The sequence below is a fragment of the Sus scrofa genome, chromosome 6 (genome assembly GCF_000003025.6).
Source record: "Sus scrofa isolate TJ Tabasco breed Duroc chromosome 6, Sscrofa11.1, whole genome shotgun sequence".
Taxonomy (NCBI): Eukaryota; Metazoa; Chordata; class Mammalia; order Artiodactyla; family Suidae; genus Sus; species Sus scrofa.
The window spans coordinates 69610257-69632376 of record NC_010448.4 but is presented as its reverse complement, the minus strand read 5'-3'; the positions used below and the strand labels follow the sequence as shown (position 1 = coordinate 69632376).

General features: G+C 54.3%; 1 long non-coding RNA gene across 2 annotated transcripts; it reads left to right on the top strand.

Moving 5' to 3' along the window:
* LOC110261090 lies at positions 1510-22003 on the top strand. 2 transcript variants are annotated; one of them, XR_002344883.1, is made up of 5 exons: positions 1510-2262; positions 3902-4392; positions 5650-5939; positions 21168-21456; positions 21570-22003. It is a non-coding gene; the product is annotated as an uncharacterized LOC110261090 (long non-coding RNA). The 2 variants fall into 2 exon arrangements; XR_002344882.1 differs by lacking the exon at positions 1510-2262 and having other exon boundaries at positions 2516-4392.

Here is a 22120-nt window from a genome sequence, read left to right as displayed (position 1 = left end):
ATGACTCTCTCATCTATAGAATGATCCACATTGCCTGCTGGTAAAGGTGGACTTTTCTTTCTTTTTTCTAATAAATCAATAGAGTAGGAGTTCCCGCAGCGGTGCAGCAGAAACGAATCCGACTAGGAACCACGAGGTTGCGGGTTTGATTCCTGGCCTCGCTCAGTGGGTTAAGGATCTGGTGTTGCTGTGAGCTGTGGTGGAGGTCGCAGATACGTCTCGGATCTGGCATTGCTGTGGCTGGGGTGTAGGCCGGCAGCTGTAGCTCCACTTGGATCCCTAGCCTGGGAACCTCCATATGCCTCGCGTGTGGCCCTAAAAGAAAAAAAAAGAAAAAAAAAACAATAGAATAATGTCGTTATCTCTATCAGAAGTAAAGTGCTTGTGTTGATAATTTCTGAGTTTGGAAAGAACTAGGACTTCTCAACAGCTCACTTCTGGATGCTGTGTCAAGGCCAGACTTGGGCAGCGAGGGCCAAGGAACCAGCTAGGAGGCTACGACAGTCACCCAGGCAAAGGAATCACAGTGGCTTAGACTAGAGAGGAAGCAATGAAGGTGATGAGAAAAAGCAGAGATGCGTCTGCAATTCTCTGATGTTCTGGCTTTATTCAGGACAGACTTCAGCGCTGCCTTGACCAGTACCTTAGCCGCCAGCCTCATGGGCTGATGCAGTGAGGAGCTGAGTGGTGCCCTGAATTAAGATCATTAATGCCAACAGTCATGTGTGGCTAGTGGCTGCGGAACTGGCCAGCAAAGACAGAGCTATTCCACCTCACAGACAGTTCTCATGGCCAGCACCACCCGATTTTAACCTTTGAAACGGGGTGGGAGAAGGGGATGGAGAGGAGACAGTCAACAAGTCTTGTGCGATTTTAAGTAAAATTTGGTGTGATGCGCGTTTTGAGGTTTTCCCTTGGAAAAGGTGAATAGCGCCCATCAGATTCTCAGAGGATAGGTGACACAACGTAAGTTAAGAACCATCAGCTAGAGTAGCAGATAATATATTTATGTACATATAATGTGGCGTGTGGTATGTATAATACGCCACATATTATATATTATCACATATAATAACGGGAGGTGGCGCCTGGTGAGGCAGGACTCGCCTTTTATTTAACCGGAGAAAAGTTGTGTGTGCTGCCTCTATTTCTGGCAGCTGTCTAGAGCAGAATGCCTTTGTCCTCAAGGGTCCCTTTGACGCTGGGTTCTGGGGACAGCAGAAGACTGGAAGCCTTTAGCGGAGGAGGGGCTGTGGCCGGGTGGAGCTGTGTCCCCTCCCCCTCCCCCAGCGGGAAGATGACCAGAAACTCAGCACGGGGGTGGGGATGGGGGTTCCCGTTGTGGCTCAGTGGGTTAAGATTATGGGGGTTTGACCTCTGACCCCGCTGAGTGGGTTAAGGATCTGGCATTGCCTTTGTGCTGCAGCGTAGGTCGCAGATGGGGATTGGATCCTGAGTTGCTGTGGCTGTGGTGTAGGCTGGCAGCTGCAGCTCCGATTGGACCCCTAGCCTGGGAACCTCCATACGCTGCGGGTGCGGCCCTAAAAAGAGAAAATAAATATGTAAATGAATAAGTAGATGCATAACAAAGTAAATAAATGTAAAAGGCCGTGGGAGGGTGGAGGAGAGGTTCTCAGATCTCCGGTCCATCTGGGATGGGCAGGGATGACCCCATGAGGTAGGTGGACACGAAAGAACACCCCTCAAAAAGGGAGCCGTGAAGCCAACCCCAGGATTAGGAAGTCCTAGAGAAGGGGGTGGTCTCAGCACCCTGGTACCTGGGGTGCCACTGGGGGTGGGTGGCAGACACAAGCCAGAGCCCCCAGGAGCACCGCCCAGCTCTACTAACCAGCAGCAGGACCGTGGGTGAGTTAACCTAAGCTCCTAAGAAGAGCAAGGGTTATTTGGAGGATTAAACAAGGTGATATTTGGAAAGCACGCTGGCTGGCCACGTGGGTGGATCTGCAAGACCCGCCTCCAAAGGACTCTGACCTTGAGGCTGTGGGTTGAGCATCCTTCTCCATCACCCCGCCCAACTGCCCCTGGGGAAGCCTCCAGACAGGCCAGTGGGGGTGGTAACCAGGACGGCAGCCTCGGGGTGAGCGGAGGCTCCCATGGTCCTTTCGGGGAGTGGATCCTTGTCCTCCCCACAGTTCTGAGGATGCGAGCTTGGGGCCATTGTCAGTTTCAACACAGAGTTTCAACACAGAGAAGAAACTGGCCCTATTTTCTTCTTTGAGCTGGAGAGACGGGAGGTCGCAGGTATGTGTATCTCTGAAAGCTGCAGGCAGCTTCAGACAGGGGCAAGTCTCATTGCTCTGAACTCAAGGTCAAGGAGTTTTCACTCCTCCCAACAAAAATGAAGGGGGTGGGAGTTCCTGTCGTTGCGCTGTGGAAACAAGTTGGACTAGGAACCATGAGGTTGTGGGTTCGATCCCTGGCCTCACTCAGTGGGTTAAGGATCTGGCATTGCTGTGAGCTATGATGTAGGTCGCAGATGTGGCTCAGATCCCACATTGTTGTGGCTGTGGTGTAGGCCAGTGGCTACAGCTCTGATCGGACCCCTAGCCTGGGAACTTCCATATGCTGCGAGTGCAGCCCTAAAAAGAAAAAGAAAAGAAGGGGCTTCCCCCTGTGCCTGCGGCCTTTGTCAAACCGTACTCCTGTGATTGGAGGTTAACTGATTTGGGGATTCTGCAGAGGGCTAAGCCCCTGGTCTGTTGCTTGGAGGCTGTGTGACCTTAGACACAGACATGGAACTAAAGCATCTCTGGGGTTCAGTTTATCATCCGCTAAATGGGCCCAACAGTAGGGATTTCAGAGAGCTGCTGGGGGATCCAGGAGACTAAGTCTGTACAAGACAGAATGGTGCCTCACATGTGTAATAAGAGCTTGACAAAGGATGGCTAAACAATGGATGTATGTATGTATGAAGTATCTGTCAATTGCTCCATAAATATCTTCTAAGATTTAAGTCAATGTCCCTCAATTAGGGAAAATGTGGATTTGATACAGAAACCAAAGAGCAACTTTAGGGGCTGGAAAACATTAAAGCTATATTTAGTTAAAATGCCCAGTCAGCATCGCAATGAGTAAACACTGAAAAGCCATTCTCCCCTTTGTACAGCGTTTTGACTTCTTACATGTATTTGCTATTTTTAATCCAGGGGTGATTTCTTCACCAACCCGACCAGTCGAGTTGAGCTTCCTTATTAAGAGAGAGGGCTTCGAAGAGTGTGCTTTGCAGACACAAGTGTTTTGCAAGAGCCGGGGGGGGGCCCTGGAGCACCCCCATATGCTCCACCTACTGGCCTGTCCACCATCGTCCCACCAAGCTGTTTTCTGATGCAGGGTTACAAGGAAGAAAGTTCTACCCTCGACCCCTCATACTTCTGCAGGGGCCCATCTAGGGCCCTGGGGCCAGTCTAGGGCTCTGTGTCCCTAGAGTCTCCACCCTCTGTGTCCATCTTCAAGGGCGTAAGAGACAGGCCGCCTTGGCCTCTTAGCTGACCCCTGCCAGGGCCCTGGCAGAATGGCTGCAGCTCTGGGGTGCCTGACCGCCTGTATTACCCTCACTGGGGTTAGATCTTTTTTTTTTTTTTCTGGTCTTTTTAGGGCTGCACCCATGGCCTGTGGATGCTCCCATATCTGGGTTGAAATCAGAGCTGTAGCTGCCAGCCTAGGCAGCTTTCTGGTCCTCAGTTTCCTCACCTGAAAATGGGGCAATACTAGTATCTATTTCACGGGGGCCGTTCTGGGGGTTGAATGAGATGACCTGGGGAGGGTTCAGAATGATGCCTCCTACACTGAGCACTCAAGTTATTATTATTGTTGTTGTTGCTATTGATAGACAAGATTAGGCAGTGACTTTTTCCCTCCCATCCCCTTGTGCTGCCACCAGGGCCATTGGCCTCCTTGAATCCTCTGGAGTCTCTGAAGATCTGCAAAAGCCTTCTTGTCTTCCACCCCATGGTGACAGGCATGGGGGGAGGCAAGAGTGGCCAGGAATTGTCCTCTCCCCTGCACTGCTGGTGTGGGGGAAACGTAGGCGGGACCTGAAGCGATGCAGCCCCCCTGGGCATTCTCACCTGGTGGCTGGCTCTTTCCTCTCTGGGACTGTTCTAGAATCCCTGGAAAAGTCTGGGAGCAGAGGCTCCTCGCAGACTCAGCCCTCTGAGCCTCAGGATGGGCCTCGGTCAAATGGGGACCGCTCACACCTGGCCTCCATTGTATCCAAATGTGATTACACATCTGGGCAGCAGCTCCCCCCCCCCCCCGTCCCCGCCCTGCCTCAAGAAGGAGCGCAAGGCGAGCGAGACTCCTGGAGCCAAGACGACCTTCACCCTTGGGTTTTGTCCGCGTGGAGAAGACAGGTGCCACAGTCCTGCTAGGGTGAGTCTGCGAGGAGGCTTTGCTTCTGCGGAAGCGCCTTCTGTCCTGAGACAGCGGGAAGCGGCGGGGTGGGGGGACACTCCTCTTTCCTTTAGACCTGGGCGCGCTGGCCGCAGGGCAGTTTGTCTCCCAAGGGTCCCCGATCTGAACCTGGTCGGATTGGCTGGGATCTGCGGAGGCTGGGGGCGGGGTGGTGGCTGGGGAGCCCCTTTCCGCACAGCAGAGTGAGGTCTCCGTGGCTGCCCGTGCCCGGCGGACGTCCTGCGCCAATCGCGGGGCAGCGCGGAAACCGTGAGAAAAAGGAGGCGCGCACCTTGCGGGCTGTCCCGCGCCTCCTCGGGTCGGGGTTGGTGCCTGCGCGAAGCCTCAGGGCGGGTGCGGGGGCTGCGGCTGGGCCCTCGGCTGAGCCGGGCCCCGCGCGGTCTCCGCCCCGCGCACCCCGGCTCTAGAGCGCCGCGCCTCGGCGATGCCCGCCGCCGGCTTCTGCGTCCCGGGACGCGCGAGCCGAGTCACTCCTGCGCCTGCAGCGCCGGAACTTGGGGCGCGGGGGGTGGGGGCGGGGTGCCGGGCCGGCGGGCGGTGGCCGCGGCGGGGTGCCTGTTTCTGGCACTCTGAGCCCTTTCCTGTCTCTATGAATCGGGGCCGCGTAGGACTTCCGAGCTCTCCGGGCTGGCAGTGTCGCGGACACAACAGGTCCAGACCCAGGACACCTCCCTCGCCTGCGTCCGGGACTCGGGTTTCTCCTTCCCTCTTCCCGGGGAGAGGCCCGCGGGCTGGGCATCGCAGCCAGCGGCCCCGCGGTTTCAGTTTGCTTTTTTACAGCACCCCCCCCCCCGGCCGGCCCGGGCTTCGGTCCCGCCGCGGTGGGCCGAGGAGCCCTTCTTTGGAAGGGTCGCGATGGCCACGGAGTCCAGTCGTCGGTTCCGGGAGCGCGCCCCGGGGACCCCGCCGCTGGCGGAGGCGAGGGGCGCTGCGCTGTCCGCGCCGTCGCCAGGGAAGCACCAACCCAGGCGGGCAACAGCGGTGGAGGCGCCCCGGGGACCCTGACTCAGGGCAGGAAGGGACCTGCCCCGTGGCCGGATGCGCCCTGTGCCCCAGCAGCGCGCTGGGCCGCCGCGCTCCCGGCCTCGGGCAGCGCGCACACCCCACCCCCTCGACGTGACACAGGCGCCTGCAGCGCCCCCGCCCCATACGCCGCGGACTGGCGCCGCCCCCCACCGGCCCTTCTGGCCCCACCTGGGCCCTTTTTCTTTTCAGGTGGAGGGAATGCTGGCCCCCGGTCTCTCTGGAGCGAGGGGACTCCACGGATCGGGGACAGGAGACACGCGTCTCCAGCCCCGGGGCCCGGCTGTGCGCGCAGGAGGGAGGACCCAGAGCGGGCTCTGCCTGGGCTTGCCTGGGCTTGTTCAGAGCCAGGCTGCTTGCCTCGGTGACTGCGCGGATCCGGGGAGATTTCGAGATTTTGCGGGAGCCTTGGAACCAAGCCCCGGGGAGGAGGCGGCTGGAAGCCCGCGCGACCTGCTCGCCCCGTCCAAGGGTGAGCCCAGGTAAACGCTCGAGTTCTCGGTCTGTGTGAAAGCTGGGAAGGGAGGCAGGAGCTAGACCAAGTGCTTTAATAATACCAGTAATGGGAACCCTGTTGAATGGTGTGGCCTCCGAGTCATAAGAAAGAAGAGTGTCCAAGAAGCAACAAAATGTTCTTTGATTTCATAATCTTTGGAAAGAAAGGATTCCTTTTTTTTTGAGTTTTGCATGGCTGGCTATTTCTTTCCTCCTCGCTCTCCATCGTGGGTACAGGAGGGCTCACTGGTCTGGGAGTGGCAATGGGGACCGTGGCTGCCCTGCTGCTGCTCACCCTCGCGGTATCCGAGCAAATACCTTGATTTCCTGAAAGTGGGGGCATCGAAACTAGCTCCCCGAGGTGCTTGTGAACTGCCTCAGAGGGGAAAAGTGCTTTGGTCGCTAAAGTAGTGTTGTGTAAGAAGTCGGGTCGGCCAATTCGAGTTTTAAGGCGAGGGACAGGAGAGGTTTGCAGTCCCACTGCCTCTCCTCCCCCTCCCCCACACCCTGCCCAGCCGGGGAGCGGCCTGTCGGGATGAAGGACTGGGAGGCAGGGCACGTCTGGTGGTTCATCCACCTGGCAAGGAGCAGCAAGAGGCAAAGCAACCTGCCCTGCTTCCGGGGGGCGGTGAGGCTGGTAGCTTGAATTCGATTCGGGACCTCCTCCTGTGCCTTTACTGTTTCTGCGCCTGATGGGGACAGGGAGCAAGGGGACAGCATGACTGGGCAGAAAGAGCCAGGGCCTGCGGCCTCCTGATGCATGGGCGCTGGTCTGCAGCTGGGAGTGGCCGGGCGTCCTGGATAAGTGCCTGGTGGAATTCTGTAGCCAGGAATCGTGTCCCGAAGGCAAGATGGTGCCCTGTAAGTTTTGTGGACCAGTTCTGCCTCTGCCCCCAGGTCTGAGAGACCATTGGGACAAATGGCCACTGCCCTGAGCCTCTGTGTAGCAATGGCCGAGGTGGGTGGGCTGAGCAGGAGGTGGGGGGGCTCCTGTATTCGTGGACATTCCCCTTGAAAGTTATCCAGGAGCAGAAGTCTGATGGGGCAGCGTCAGCTGGTACCCTGGGCCCACTGGGATCTGCTGCCTTATGTGTTGGGGTCTGTTTCCTGAGCTTCCCAAACCTGAGGACTGGCCAAGACTGTCCTGCTCTGCCTGCCAGTCCAGCTTTCTTGCCAGCCTCAAGAATCCCCTGGTGAACAGGCTCTGCAGCCCCAAGGACTTACACTATTACTCCCCTCCCGGGGCCCTTGGCACACATCACAAATCAATGACGCTAAATCTAGACCCGCCTCTGAGCCCTTCTCATCATGGAGAGTCAGGAAGCACCTCGCATGGATCCTGCCACTTAATGGCATTGCCAGACCTGAATCTGCCCTTGTAACTGGCCCCTGGGCTGGGTGCAGGCAGAGGAAAGGAGGCACAGGATCCTGCCCCTGGGTCCAGGCTGCTCAGCCTCAGTTGAGAAGAAGTCAGAGACACACACAAGAAGAAAATGACTAGGCAGGACCCATTCATTCATTCATTCACTTATTCATTCAGCAACTATTTAGTGAATCTTTGCTGTGTGCCTGTGTCATTTAGCTTTAAGACAGCAGTGAACCAAACAGGCCAGTCCTTGCTTTTGTGAGGCAGCTGATCTGATTGAGGAAACAGGCCATCCATGAACAAAAGAAGTATTTTAAGACATTTGGTGGTGATAAATGCTCTGAAGGGGTTGGAGGGTGACAAGTGTTGTGGAGGGGCGGTTTTGCTGGAGGGGGTAAGTCATTGAGATGAGGGGAGGGCTTTTGGGGAGAAGGGTCAGCAGGTGCGAAGGGGCCTTTGAGAAATTTGTAAGGAAGCCGGTGAGGCTGGAGGGAGGGGTCACAGGTGAAGCGGGGCAGGGGCTTATGCCCAGAGAACGTGGCGTGACGTCCAAAGGGCCATGCTCTGCAGCCTTTGGAGGGTTTTGAGCTGCACCCGTCATAATCTTAGGTTTTAAAATGATAATTCTGGCTGTAGCGTAAGAGAATGTAATGAGAGGCAGCAGGGCGGTCCTGCTGGAGGCCATTACTTGGTCCAGGTAGAAACCACAGTGGCTGGAAGAGGGCAGTAGCCTGGAGGGCTTAGAGGCAGTAGGGTTTTGTTTTGTCTTGGTTTTTTTTTTGCCACCCCACCCACACACACCAGGGTGTGAACTCGCAGCACAGCAGCAACCTGAGCCACTGCGGTAACAATGCCAGGCCCTTAACCCCCTGTGCCACAAGGGAACTCCTATGATCTTCACTTCTGATAGCTGAAAAGAGAGGTGAAGGGAGGCCACGGGCCTCACCTTCTCAGGTGATTGGGGTGCGGGCTCCACCAGCAGTTTCTGCCGAGTTTGCACTGGTGGCCTTTGCTGAAGGGGCGGCCTGGGTCCCATGTTAGGACAGGAGAGGACAGAAGCACCTGTTTGTATTATTCCACCTTGAGGGAGAGAGTCCTGGCTCCAGCACCCACAGAAATGGGCCTCATTTCCTTTTAGCCTGTCTGACAACAAGGGCTGATGTGTGTGTTTGGTCAGGGAGGACCATCAGGGGCTACTTTGAACCCTAATTTTAATGATGAAAGAGTCCTTAGGGATGAAGGCGTTTGGTGGCTGACCTTGGGCGTGCACCCCCCCATTCTGGGTCTGGCTGTAGCTGCCATGCAGAGGCTGCTGGATGCTAGGGTCTCATCTCTCCCTTCAAAGGCGCCTCAGTTCCCCACTGGGGCCTCCACGGTCTACGAAGTGCATGGCTTGGAGTCAAGGTCTCGCCTTCCAGCCAATCTCCTCATGGGCTGCTTGAATCTGAAAATATGATTCCTCATCTGTAAAATCGGGCGCATGGTAGGACCTCCTTCATAGGGTCCCAGTGTCAAATAAAGGAGATAAATGCACATCGGCCATGCATCAGGTGCTGCTCTGGTGTCTGTTAGGTATCGTCAGTGACAAGGAGCTTTGCTTTCAGAGAGATTTAATACTTGCGCTGAATCAGAAGGACCTTCCTCTACGCCGATCTAATGTAGGGAGGTTTTTGGAGTTTTTTGTTAGATTTTTGCATTGCAAATCTCTCTCTCTTCCCCTTCCTAAAATTTGAAACTTTCATATATTTTTTCTTCTTTTTTGGCTTCCCCAAAGCATACGGAGTTCCCCCAGCCAGGGACCCAATCCAAGCCACCGTTGCGTCCTGCACTGCAGCTGTGGCAACGCCGCATCCTTAGCCCACTGTGCTGCCGAGATGCTGGTGCTTTCATTTTTGTAATTTGTTAACCAGAGTTGCACATATTTAAGTGGGACAAAATGCCTTGGGTGGATACCAAAAAAACAAAAACACAAAACCACTCTCCTCCTGGATCCCCAATTGTGGGCGGGTGGTGACGGGCCCCAGTGCTTGGGGCAGCTCCCGGGCATGGTGCCCGCCGTCGGCCAGTCTAGTCCTGGGGCCCTACCCTGACCTCTGTGGTCCCAAGTGACCTCCTCCTGCACCGTCATTTGCTGTTGGTCTTGTCTCTTCCTGAGAATACTGCTGACTCACTCCTCCCAGCCTCCCCCCTCACCTGGCTCCGGGCTGGTCAGCTCCTGCCTGATTCCCGGCCCCCCTTCCAGACCACCAGCCCATCCTCCTCCTGGCAGATCCGCCCCAGGGTACAGCACGGCTCCCTGTGAGGAAAGCAGAGTTTCAACACTCAGAGGATGGGAAGGTGGGCGGGGAAAGGGTGGTTCCGACCAGAGGAGAGAGAACTGGCCTGACAGTCCATGGGGGACGGATGTTAGTTGACTCGAGCCAAAGGGCTTCCTAGTCCCGACGTTACACATATTCTGAGGCTGTCACATCATCTCACAACCAAGTTAATTAAAATCAACTTGAAGATGGGTGACTCCTGCCGTGATAACCTCCTTTGGTCATGAAACCCACCCCCAGTGATGGAGTGAAGCAGGTTGAAAATTCTGGACCACGTTATCAGTTGCTGACCGACACGGTTCCTCCCCCAGCATCACTGCCAGGCAAGTGGTGATTCTCGGAATCATCCACCCAAACCGCAGAGCGAATTCAGATCTCTTGCCTCCAACCTGGAGTTACAGAGAGACTGTTTTAGATCGTCAGCTGGGAAACAGCTGCTCGGGAGCCTGTGTTGAATTGACTTACCCAGGGTACCACCCAGTCGTCTCCCGGCCCTGAACGCCCACCTTCCTGGTCAGGGCAGAACCAGGGCACGGATGGGGGCTGGGATGGACAATGACCCTGCAGCAGTGAGCGGGCAGCTGTGGTGGCCTCTTCGCGGGCGAGAAGGGAAGACAGGCCCAAAGGAACCTTTCGGACCGAGCCTGCACCCCGAGGCCCACCTGCTCGCCAGAGCCCCCCCGCTTTGGCACCTTTGGGACTGTCCTATGCTCTCAAAAGCCATTTAACCCCAGAGCATTTCAGAAACTTCCCTTCCCTTTGAGCCACTCCTAAGCCACATCATTCCACGCTGGGTGTTAAAAGAGAAAAAGAAAAGGCAAGCCGGCGCTGCCAGCCTCGCCTTCTCTCCTCTTCACCAGAGAATCACACCTTCTCCCAAATGCTTCCAGAAATGCAAGCTTCGCGTGTGTACACACAGCGCTAATTATGTTCATTTATGCGAATTGTTTCCATTTAAGCCTAATTACTGTACTGGAGGCTAACACTTATCCTTAAATATGTGTCAAATTAACTCGGTTAGAAGTTGTGTTTAAGGCAGTGGAAGAAATAGAACATTGTTTGGGAGGGAGCTGGTCCTTGTTTTACTCGTCATTTCCTCAGTGTTCCCGGGCAAGGATTTAACATCTCTAGGCCCTTTTTGTTCCATTTTGGTTTTTGTTTTTGCTTTTTAGAGCCTTCCTCACGGCATATGGAAGTTCCCAGGGTAGGGGTCGAAACGGAGCTACAGCTAGCAGCCTACACCCCAACCATAGCAACGCGGGATCCAAACTGCATCTACCACGGCAACACTGGACCCCCGACCCACAGAGCAAGGCCAGGGATTGAACCGGCATCCTCGTGGATATTAGTCATATTTGTTTCCACTGAGTCACGATGGGAACTCCTCTCAGCCCATTTCTATCTTGGAACAAAGAATTCCTGTCGTGGAGTTCCCACTGTGGCGCAGTGGATTAAGGATCCAACGTTGTCTCTACAGTGGTTGGGGTCGCTTCGGAGGTGGAGGTTTGATCCTCAGCCTGGCACAGTGGGTTTAAGGATCCGGCGTTGCCACAGCCATGGGCTAGATCACAGCTGTGGCTAGGATTTGATCCTTGGCTGGGGAACTTCCATATGCCATGAGGCAGCCAGAAAAAGGGGAAAAAAATTCACATCCTGGGAGTTCCCATCATGGCACAGCGGAAACGAATCCGACTAGGAACCATGAGGTTTTGGGTTGGATCCCTGACCTCGCTCAGTGGGTTAAGGATCTGGCATTACTGTGAGCTGTGGTGTAGGTCACAGATGCGGCTCAGATCTGGTGGTGCTGTGGTTGTGGTGTAGGCCGGTGGCTACAGCTCCCATTTGAGCCCTAGCCTGGGAACCTCCATATGCCTCGGGTGCGGCCCTAAAAAGCCAAAAAAAAAAAAAAAAATCTCATCCTGCCTGCCTCACAGAGGCTGGTATCATTGACAAGGACTCTGAGATCCACCCCACACTCAAGCCTCTGTGCAGCAGTGGCCAGCCTCGGATTTTACCATCCAGTCAGGGCCACAGAAGGTGAATAATTAATGCATAATAGCAAACATTTATTGAGTGCTTACTGTGTGCCAGGCACTGTGCTATGCACACATAGTATGTTACTAAATCGTTCTAACTAGGGATGAGGAAACTACTGTTGTTCCCGTTTTACAGATGAGGAAACTGAGGCTCAGGGGCTTGATGGCATTGGGCACAAGTGTGGTTATGGCCGAGCCTGGGGGTGAATGCAGGTAGTGAGGCTCAGAATCCGCACTCCAGTCACTCTGCTGCTTCCACAATGTGGGGCGGGGGGACTGCAAGGCACCCCAGGAACTGAATGCTGTAAAGGCACTTTAGCCCTCTCAGCCAGTCAGTCCCAGGTCCCATCCACACCCAAGTGGAGGGGATGGCACCAGGGCCTGGCACCAGGAAGCCGCTGTCACGGGGCCACTGAGAGTCCATCCACCATTTCTCATTCTTTCTGTGGATCTTTTGTCCCCGTAGTTTCTTGTGATGTCAACAATTTAGAGGTTTTTTTGTTTTTTTTTTTTTAAAGCTCAGGACACTAGCAGCATTTCTTACATTTTTTTTCCTGATCCCCCCGGATTTCCAGGGCCTGCCCTCTGGGGAGTTAATATTGTCGTGGCTGTTTCCATGGTTAAGTGGTCCCAGGAATTTTATGAAAGAGAAGCAGCTGTAAGGAGCTTGAGGCTGCGTCAGCAGAGAGAGGGGGGCCCGGCCCGGTAAGGAATTCAGACATTTAATCAGAACTTTATTTTTATTTTTTTAAATTTTTTTGTCTTTTTGCCTTTTCTAGGGATGCACCCATGGCATATGGAGGTTCCCAGGTTAGGGGTCCAACCGGAGCTGTAGCCCCCGGCCTGCACCAGAGCCACAGCAACATGGGATCTGAGCCGCGTCTGCAACCTACACCACAGCTCACAGCAACGCCGGATCCTTAACCCACTGAGCAAGGCCAGGGATCGAACCCACAACCTCATGGTTCCTAGTCGGATTCGTTAACCACTGTGCCACGATGCGAACTCTAGTCAGAGCTTTAAATTCATCCGTTTGTGTTCGTTCCTTTAGCCCTTCGTGCCTGTGTCCCCACTCCCGGCACACCTGGTGAGTCCTTTCTGGGTTCTCTGCCCACCTCTGGGCCACGTCCCCTCCCTGCAGCCAGGGCCACGTGAACAAGAGGAGAGGGTGGGACACCCTCGGCCTGGGACATCACAGGCGGCTCCCCGCGGGCGGGGGAGCCAGCCTGGAGTTCACCGTGGGGACAGGCAGACAAAGGGAACAGCAGTGCGCTGCTTAAAGCAGAATAACCACGAATGTACCTTTTCCTGCTCCTCCAGATTATCACCCTGGCCCTTGTGGCCTGAAGGCCCCAGCCTCGGGGCACCGGGCTCTTTTAAGTGCTGGCCAGTGTGTTTTCCTAGCATTTCCTCCTCTTCTGTGGCTCAGCCCCCCTCACTTGCGTCTCCTTGGTTTTGTCATCTAATCTGATCTCAGTGGACCTTTTCCTCCCTTCTGAGTGGCTGCCCCTAAATTACGGTGGGGTCAGAAACCCGGGCCCCCTATCAGGTTAGCATTGTGTGTAAAGTACGAGTTAATAAGTAGATCTCAAGGGCAATCCTGCTCCCACCCCAAAAGCAGAATAAGGGAGTGAGTGTCATTTGAAAACAAAGCAGTGCTTTGATTCCTTGCTCTTGTTTCACATCCGTCCTGTCCTGTACTTGATTTTGAACTTCAGGTCACTGTAAACTTGGCACGTCTATACCGGAGGAGATCCTTGATTTAATAGTATGCGAGGATATTAACAGGATTGGGGGAAACAGTCTCTTCTGTGAGAGGGCAGGAGCTTGGTCCCGGCTTTTGGGACAAGAACAAGGGGCCTCCTCTGGCTCCTCCCTCCCTCACCCCACAGGCCCCGCCCCCTCCCCTTCCTCTCGCAGCTGAATTGAGTTCACTGATGACTCCAGGGGTGTAGGAGTGTCCTGTGGCTGCTGTAACAAATGACCACGAACTGAGTGACTTAACAGAAATATGTTCTCTCACCATCCTGGAGGCCAAGAGTCCAGCAGGCTGGACTCCCTCTGGAGGCTCAGGGGAAGAAGCCTTCCTGGCCTCTTCCAGCTGCTGGCGGCTGCCCTGGCATGCCCAGGTGCCTGGCTGTGTCACTCCTGTCTCTTCCTCTGTCTTCACATCCCCTTCTCTGTGTGTTTTCTCTTTGTCCCTTAAATCTCCTTCAGCCTCAGTTTATAAGGACACTTGTGATTGGACTTAGGGTCCAGCTAGATGATCCAGAATGGTCTCCTTGACTTGAGATCCTGCATTAATCGCAGTGGCAAAGACCCTTGTTCTACATACGGTTGTGTGTGCAGGTGCCAGGGATTTGCCACGGGTATCTGTCAGGGGGACGTTTTCTGGTCCACCACGATGAGGGATGCAGCCAAAGGGTTTAGAACGGTACCTGGCGTGTAGTGGGGCCACTCTTGGTGTTGCTGTGGCTGCTGTTACATTTCATCACCTTTCATCTGTTCATTGAGCCTCTGGTACCTGCCTTGGCCCAGCATCGTGCTGGGCACCAAGGATACAGTAGCGGGCACAACAGGGCTCTGCCCTCAAGGGGGCCACTGGCCTCGGTTCCGGATGTCTGAGGGCTGTTCTGAGCACAGGCGCTCAGCAAAGCGGACACACCCAGCTGTCCAGGCTTAGCGTGTTGTTCCTTTGGGGTGGTTCCAGGCACCCAACTTACAAGTGAACTTGTGAAAAGCCCAAAGGACCTTAAACTTGCAGATTGGGTGTGCTCACAGTTGTCTAACTTGAGAACATAATTCCTTACATTTACAGGGGGGGTTTTAGTTAGTTGGTTTTTTTTTTTTCCATTTTTAAAAGTATTCTTGAAGTAGAGTTGCTGTACAGTATGTGTTCATGTCTGCTGTAGGCAAGTGTTTCATCTATGTCTGTACATACGTAGCCACTCTTCTTCAGATTCTTGTCCCATTCAGGTTATCCCAGCATGTTGAGCAGAGGTCCCTGTGCTGTACAGCAGGTCCCCGTTCATCATCCGACACCTGCCCATCTGCTGCCTCCCCTGTGTTGTGTGTCCTCTTGTACAGACAACACTCCTGGGGGTCCGTCCTGTCGTGCGCAGGAGGAAGACGTGAACTTGGGCTTCCTGTCGCTGCGTGCAGGCTGGCCAGCCGCTCTGCCTGTCTTCTCCCACCAGTCCTTGTCCCTTCAACAGAGTTTTCTTGGCGTTTGATGTGCCGTCTGCAGTGCTTGATGCTGAGAATACAGACAGGAAGCTCATCCTTGGTCCAGTGGGGGTGGGGGGCTGATAGGGCGATGCTTGGGGTGGGCACGGGGAGCCCACAGCCAGGGCATGGGCCATGCTGCCCCCAGGAGGGGAGGGCTGACTTGGAGGACAAGGGTTGTTTGTTCAGGGTGGAAAGAGGATGCTCAAAACAGAGAGACAGGCCTGCAAGGCGCAGAGGCAGGAGAGCCAGCATTCAAGGGAGCAGGAGTCGCTGGCGTGTGATTTCAGGGAAATCTTCCCTTCCTCTGCCACCTGCACCCAGTCTCCTTCAGTGAGCCACTTTGTGGCTGAAATTTTAAAATTAGAGCTTCATTCTTTTGGCTGAAACCAGATAGTCAATTTACTCTATACGCATGCAAAATCCCCCAAACCAGATGAGACACCTGCTCAGCCACCCAGTTTGCAGGTCAGGGGGTCTGGTTCTTTTGAAGACAGGTTTTGCTCAGTAACCGGGGATCAGGTGAGATCATAGGACACTGAACACTTGCAGGCGGAGGTGAGAAGTGAACCATCAATGTGTGGGGACAGGAGCAGAGGGGATAGCATGTGGGGTCCACAGACACCCTCCTTGCTCATTTCCGTTGGGCCAGCCCTGAGCTGTCTGACCACGGTGGGACATAGGTTCCTGCTGCTCTGCCTCATAAACAGACTAGATGCTTCAACCTTCCCCCTGGGGGTCAGGGAGCAGGTCCCCCATTAATTTCATTTACTGCCCGGTGCAGTGAATTTCTATCTGCTTGGCTTCTGTATCTCTGCCACCCTTCCCTCTCTGCATCCCAGACCTGCAGTTAACCTCCAAGGTCCAGGCTCCAGAATGGAGCTTCAGGGAGCTGCTCCCTTCCTGTGTGACCTGCATCCCTAGCATTGGAATGACTTTTTCCTATGTGACCTGTGTCTGTAGCATTGGAGTGACCTTTCTTTTTAGCCCACTGGGAATACTGGTTTTGTTTGCCTTTGTATGTACATTCTTCTTTGCTTCGCTTTGCTTTAAAAATTTTTTTTTTTAGGGCCGTACCCACCAGCAAGTGGAAGTTCCCAAGCTAGGAGCTGAGAGGGAGCTATAGCTGCTGGCCTACCCCACAACTCACAGCAACACCGGATCCTTAACCCACGGAGCAAGGCTAGGGATCAAACCCACATCCTCATGGATGCTAGTCGAGTTTATTAACTGCTGAGGCATGACGGGAACGCTTTGTTTGTTTAAAAGTTTTTTTTTAATTGAGGTATAATTAATTTACCACATTAGTTTCAGGTGTACAATATAGTGATTCAAAAAGTTTTATAGATTATACTCCATTTAAAGTCATTATAAAATATTGGATATATTCCCTGTGCTGTTCTATATACTGTAGCTTATTTAATTTTTACATAGTAATTTGTGACTCTTGGAGTTTTGTTGTGGCGCAGTGGAAACGACCCTGACTAGGAAGCATGAGGTTGCGGGTTCAATCCCTGGCCTCGATCACTGGGTTACGGATCTGGCATTGCTGTGAGCTGTGGTGTAGATCCCAGACACGGCTTGATCCTGCGTTGCTGTGGCTGTGGTATAGGCCAGCAGCTGTAGCTCTGATTCGACCCCTAGCCTGGGAACCTCCATATGCCATGGGTGCGACCCTAAAAAAAAGGCAAAGTAAAGTAATTTGTGACTCTTAATCCCACCCGCCTGCCCCCGCCTTCTCTCTCCCCGCTGGCAACCACTAGTTCTCTATATCTGTGAGTCTGTTTCTGTTTTGTTATATTCATTTATTTTTTAGATTCCACTTATAAGAGATAACATACAGTATTTGTCTTTCTCAGTCTGACTCATTTCACTAAGCATAATACTCAAAGTTTTCATTCTGTCCTCTGGCTGAGTGGGATTCCATTGTATGTGTATACACCCCATCTTTACCCATTCGTGTGTTGATGGACTCTTGGGTGGTTTTTATATCTTGGCTCTTTTGAATTAATGTTGCTATGAACAGTGGGGTACATGGCAAAAAATTGGGGCGCATGTATCGTTTCAAATTCGTGTTCTCATTTTTTTTTTCTGATACATACCCAGGAGTGGAATTGCTTGGTCTTATGGTAGTTCTGTCTTTAGGTGTTTGAGGAAGCTCCGTGCTCTTTTCCATAGTGGCTGCTCTGGTTTGCATTCCCACCAACAGCGCACAAATGTTCTTTTTGCTCCAATCCTTTACTAACACCTCTTGTTGGTGGTGGGGTTTTTTTTGTTTTGTTTTGTTTTTCTCTTTACGGCTGCACCTGTGGCATATGGAAGTTCCTGGGACAGGGGTTGAATCAGAGCCGCAGCTTGTGGCGATGTCAGATCCTTAACCCAAATCCTCACAGAGACTACGTCAGATCCTTAACCAGCTGAGCCACATGGGAACTCCGTTTATGTTCTTTGTGAGGGTGGCCGTACTGACAGGTACAAAGTGATAGCTCATGGCGATTTTGATTTTGGTTTCCCTGAGGCTTAGTGGTTACCCATAGGCCTTCTATGTGTCTTCCTTGGGAACATGTCTATTCACATTTTTTGCCCATTTTTTAAATCAGTGTTTTTTGGTGGGGGTTTCTCTCTCTCTCTTTTTTTTTTTTTTTTTTTTTTTGGTCTTTTTGCCTTTTCTAGGGCCACACCCACAGCACATTGAGGTTCCCAGGCTAGGGGTTCAATCGGAGCTGTAGCCGCCGGCCTACACCACAGCCACGGCAACACAGGATCCAAGCCACGTCTGTGACCTACACCACAGCTCACGGGGACGCTGAATCCTTAACCCATTGAGCGAGGCCAAGGATTGAACCCACGACCTCATGGTTCCTAGTTGGATTCATTAACCACTGAGCCACAGCGGGAACTCCAAGATCAAGGCTTTTTGATATTGAGTTGTATGATGCATTTTAGCAGTTCACCACTTTCCTCCTGTGAACCTCGGGCGGGCAATGGATTTAGAACCTGGTACTTGGTCTGAGGGGGCCATCGTGATGACAGCCACCTGCTCGCGGGGCATTGGCAGGAGACATGGGGGCATCAGGCCTGCAGCCTCCCTCCCTCCAGGCTGCTGGCCTGGCCTGGGCCTCCATCCTTTCCTGAGGTTCGTGGGGAGAGCTGGTCTCCCTCATTGTCTCTGGCCCTCTTTTTGGCCTTTGCAGAGTCTTACAGGGGCCGCTCTCTGGGCTCTGGTGTGTGGGATCAGCAGGACGGCAGTGGAGAACTTGCTGAGCAGGTGAAGTGTGTTCCCAGGAACGCGGGTGTGAATCGGACATATTCTGCCCTCATCCTTCTCCTTTTTAAATGTTCTTTTAAAACGATACAGTTGGTAGTGATGCACAGAGAAAGTCACACAGCTCAGGAGTTCCCGTCGTGGCGCAGTGGTTAACGAATCCGACTAGGAACCATGAGGTTGCGGGTTCGGTCCCTGCCCTTGCTCAGTGGGTTAATGATCCAGCGTTGCCGTGAGCTGTGGTGTAGGTTGCAGATGCGGCTCGGATCCCGAGTTGCTGTGGCTCTGGCGGAGGCTGGTGGCTACAGCTCCGATTTGACCCCTAGCCTGGGAACCTCCATATGCCGCGGGAGCGGCCCAAGAAATAGCAACAACAACAATAACAACAACAACAAAAAGACAAAAAAAAAAAAAAAAAAGAAAGTCACACAGCTCAGAGGTAGATGCGGTTCATAGGGGGGGCCCGTCTGGCCTGCCTCTCCCCTTCCCCCGCCCAGCTTCGGGTGGTTTCTGCTGAGCCTTGGGGCAGAAAAGCCTTTTATCCCAGAGCCTTCGTCTTTGCCAGACTCCTCACCTCCAGATCCTCGGTTGCAGGGTCTGCAGCTCAGAGCTAGGGTTAAACGACCACCCCTCTCACCTCCACCCCCACCCGTGCTGCTGCCATTGGCCCAGCTCCAGTCCCAGAAGCTTACCAGGCGGGAGTGGCTCTGCGAATCTGCTTACTCGGGGCCCCCCACACCCAGCTTGTCTGGGGGTCCCGGGGGGGAGGCCGGGTGGACCCAGCTCGGGGGTCTGGGTAGGCTCCAGGTCCCTCAGTGCCCTGCCTGTGAAGGAAGGCGCAGGCTCTCCCCCCTCCACTCCCCCCACCCCGGGCACTTGGAGGTGAGGCTCCTGCATGTTCCCCTGGCCTGGCAGGTCAGGAACGCAGAAAGACCGCTTTAATGGGTGAGGCTCTTACTTATTCAGCTGAGACGAAGTATGTGAAAGGCCCTTGACGCCTGGGAAGCACCTGCCACAGCTGAGGTCCTCTGTCACCGCTGTCACGATGAGAACTGTCACCGCTCTCTCTCTGTACTTTTGAGGGGAGCGCTCTGCCGCCGCTGAACAGTGGGTGTGGGGGTGTCAGTTCTGACGATTGGGACCCTTGGCCTGGGGCAGCCAGGAAACTCGCCCAAGCTGGGGTCTGTTCCTAGAGCCCCCTCCAAAGATACCAACTTGAGATCGCCTGGCCTGGCAGGGAGCAGGTGGTGCTCTGGGCTGGGGGACATGTCCAGGGACTAAAGGTGGCCATTTCTCCAGGACTTTTTTTTTTTTCTTTTTAGGGCCACATCCGCGGCATACAGAGGTGCCCGGGCTAGGGGTCGAATTGGAGCTACAGCTGCCAGCCTACGCCACAGCCACAGCAACATGAGATCTGAGCCATGTCTGCGACCCACACCACAGTTCACCTCAACGCCAGATCCCTGACCCACTGAGCAAAGCTATGGATCGAACTCACATTCTCATGGATACTAGTCAGATTTGTTTCCGCTGTGCCACAACAGGAACTCCCATCCAGGACTTTTAAAGAAGGGCTGGAAATCTTCGTGGTGTTAGAGCCTTTTCTAGTGGCAGTGCCGGAGCACCGGGGGTGGATGAATCTGCTTTGGGAGCTGGGATCAGCTGTATCCACTAATTGCCAGTAGCATCCCCACCCTGACTTTTTTTTTTTTTTTTTTCTTTTTATGAATACACCTGCAGCATGTGGAAGTTCCCAGGCAAGGGACCAGTCAGAGCTGGAGCTGCCGGTCTACACCACAGCCACAGCAATGCCGGCTCTGAGCCCCGTCTACAAACCATGCTGCAGCTCACGGCAATGCTGGATCCTTAATCCACTGAGCAAGGCCAGGGATTGCTCAGGGACACTGTGTCGGGTTCTTAACCCGCTGAGCCACAATGGGGAACGACCCCCTCCCACTTGTGACCACCAGAAAGTTCTCCAGACATTGTCACATTGACAAAATCCCCCCCCCACCCCCCATGGAGAGCCTCTGGGCTTGAGGATGCAGGACGGGCTTTCGGTGGCCACTGCCTTGGCGCAATAGGCGGCTGCTCACTTGGGTGCAGTTGTCTTTGTTCCTTTTCCAAAAAGCTGACGTCATCGGGCTCAGTTGTTTGTTTTGTTGGCTCACCCAGCTCTCACCGCAAGCAGCCTTTCTACTTTGGGGGATCCCGAGTGACTTATCATGGGACTTGGTATGTAAATTTGAAAGAGTCTTGTCTTCCAAACTGGAGGCAGACACTTCTTCTTTAGCTGTGCTTAGGAAGTCCTTGCCTTGAGCCACATGGGGCTGTTGCTGAAGACTGTATCGTCAGCACCCTGGCAGTTCAGTTTTCTGAAGTTGCAGTTGTCTCCCGTGAGTTTGGGTCTTAGCCCAGTGAGGAGCCGTTGACCTAAGGGCCGGGGCGGTCTGACCTTGGCCAGTGCTTGGGGGATTTTCTTAAGGCCTCTGACCTGGGACTGGCCTTGGAGAAAGGCCAAGAACTGGCTGTTTGAGATCGGGCATTGGGGGAGGGGGCGGGGGAAGGAGTCAGGCCCCAGGAGGATCCACCTGCAGTCACGCCCTTGCTTCAGGCCCCTCGAGCAAGGCCTGGCCTGTTTGTGGCCCCTCCTGGGGCCACAGTGACAGCCAATGGCTTGAGATGGAGCCTCACGAAGCACAGTGAAGCCCTAAGGACTGACCCGATCCAGAGGTCAGAGGCCACGCATTCTCCCACCCATGTCTGGTGAGTAGGGGCTGTAACCCTGAGGCAGGAGGTCGGTTCCGTCTAAATTCCGCCTCTGGATCTCTCTTGGGCTCCTTTCCCTGCCTCACCCTCTCCTCAGGGAAATGGGTTCTAGTTTACTAGCAGGGCCTTTAGATCTTACTTATTAGCACCTGCCTTGAACCAGAAAACTCTGGAAATCGGAAGATCTCAGGGAGTCCACAGCTCTCCTCCAGGGCGTCCCTGCTTCTCTTCTGCAGTGGCTCTCCGAGGAGGCTCAGTGTAATTGGCTGCCTTCTGAAGCAGGCGGTTGAACTTGAGCAGTGGTTGGGATGCCTGGACCCGCTCCCCAGGCACCACCTGTGGCCTCACACTCAGCCAGTGCTGAGAGCTCCATGCTCACTGTCGACTTGGCTGGACAAGAAGCTAGTTCCAGCCTCCAAGGACTCCAGTTGCCACCAGCCCCACTAGCCTCACCAGCTGTACCCATCAGCCCCTGGTTAACACATCAAACCAGAACCTCCTCGCACAAACTGGACAGTACCCCAGGTACCCAGGGAGCCCTACTGAAAGGGTGGGGCCAGGAGGATGGGTGGGCTTGGGTGCACCCAGGGCAGGGGTCCGGGTTCCGGGGGTACCTGGAACTACCCTTTGCTCTCCAGGGCTGCTCTCCCTGCTTCACCTGGGCTGGGACCTGGCAGAGCTCTGAGTCTTCCGGATTCCAGCGTCCGAGGTAGCCAGTCTGCCGACTGCTGGCGTAAAGCTGCTTTCCCAAAATAGCCACCCAGAGGGAAAAAAGCAGCCCTGGAATTTGACCCTGACCATCACCGATCACTGGGAAGGCTTTTGTTCAGGCTCCTGGTCCACCTGGCCCCACCTCTGACTGTTACCGAGGCCCTGCCGGTGGGTATGGGGGCTGGTGTTTTCTCTCTCCCCTCTCTCTTTCCCCTTCCCTTTTGCTCTTTTTTTCCATCAGCTTTAGATTGAGAATTGAAATGACGCAGGAGAGATGTCGCAGTGCCTGATTGGCTGGAGGGGGTGGGAGCAGGTCACAGGTGGGAGCAGGCAGGGGAGGGGACCTGGGTGCGAGCACCTCTCTGCAGGTGAATGCACACCTGTGGCGGTCCGGGCGCTGGCAGTGAGCCCTGGCCTGGCGGCGGCGGCAATGACAAGCCTGGCGGGTCAGACAGGTGGAGCCAGCCCTGCGGTCGGA